The sequence below is a fragment of the Gossypium arboreum genome, chromosome 7, assembly GCF_025698485.1.
Source record: "Gossypium arboreum isolate Shixiya-1 chromosome 7, ASM2569848v2, whole genome shotgun sequence".
NCBI classification, from domain to species: domain Eukaryota; kingdom Viridiplantae; phylum Streptophyta; class Magnoliopsida; order Malvales; family Malvaceae; genus Gossypium; species Gossypium arboreum.
The window spans coordinates 71,608,024-71,609,304 of NC_069076.1; the positions used below are offsets into that span (position 1 = coordinate 71,608,024).

At 40.6% G+C, this 1,281-nt stretch overlaps 1 non-coding gene across 1 annotated transcript; it reads left to right on the forward strand.

Annotated features, from left to right (window-relative positions):
- The first annotated feature begins 799 nt into the window (after positions 1 to 799).
- On the forward strand, positions 800 to 906 carry LOC128295979 (small nucleolar RNA R71). Its single transcript, XR_008286526.1, has one exon. It is a non-coding gene; the product is annotated as a small nucleolar RNA R71 (small nucleolar RNA).
- Positions 907 to 1,281: the final 375 nt, after the last annotated feature.

Sequence of the window (1,281 nt, forward strand, 5' to 3'; positions counted from 1 at the left end):
TCTGTCCACTCCTTAATGTCAATGCTTTGCAATGCTCCTTCCCTCAATTCCTCAGATTCTTCGTATCACTAGGCAAAGCACCTGGTGATCGGTTCCTCAGTTCAGTTGCAAGTTGGCCCATTTGGTTTTCCAGGTTTTTCAATGTAGCTGCTTGGCTTTGGATTAAGGCATCATTCTTGGCCATGTATGTCTTTAACAGATTTTCTAAGCTATTGGATGATTCAGCTTGGGTTGGTTTCTGAACTTGTTGGGGAAAACTAGGTGACTGGGTTGGTCTAGGTTGGGCGTAAGTGTTACTAGTTCCAACCCATTGGTTACTCCAGGAAAATTGGGGTGATTTCACCATGATAGGTTATAAAAATTGGATTGTAGTCCTTTTATTCCTCGATTTTGGTTCTGGTTACCCATGTAGTACATGGATTCTGGGTTTGATGGACATTCTTCGAACAAATGCCCTTCCCCACAATAAACACAGACTATATTTTCAAATTGGGTTGGTGGTTGTGCTGCAAAATTGTTAGACACATTAGTAGTAAGGTTTTTTTACATTGAGGACATTGATGATACCTTAGATGTGAGTGAAGTAAGAGCATCTACTTCATGTATTCCAACAACTCGTCTTCCTGACGCTGCTCGATTGGTTGGCCATTGGTAATTGTTGCTGGTAATCCTCTCAATGATTTTATAAGCCTCGTTATAAGACTTAAAAAGGAGAGCACCATTAGCAGAAACATCCACTACCATCCTTGTGTGAGCATTGAGACCATTATAAAATGTCTCAACTTGGATGCAAAGTGGGATTCCATGATGAGGGCACTCTTGTAATAACTCTTTGTATCTTTCCCATGTCTCATACAAGGACTCATCATCCATTTGTTGGAAGGAAATGATCTCGTTCTTTAACTTAGCAATCTTGCTAGATGAGAAATACATCATAAGCAATCTTTCTACTAACTCTTGCCATGTGGAAATTGAGTTCGGTGGCAATGAGTTCAACCAGGCTCGAGCTCTGTCCCTTAGTGAATATGGGAACAGCTTCAATCGTAATACATCTTCAGGTACTCCGGCTAATTTGAAAGAATCGCTCACCTCCATTAACAGTCTTAAGTGTAGGTGAGGATCTTCGGTAGGCATTCCATTGAATTGGCCCACTATCTGAAGCATCTGGAATATGGTTGGATTTAGCTCAAACTGTTATGCCTCAATTTCGAGTCTCCTAATATCCGGATTAAGATTATTAAATATTGGCACGGCATACTATTGTAAAGCTCTATCCCTATC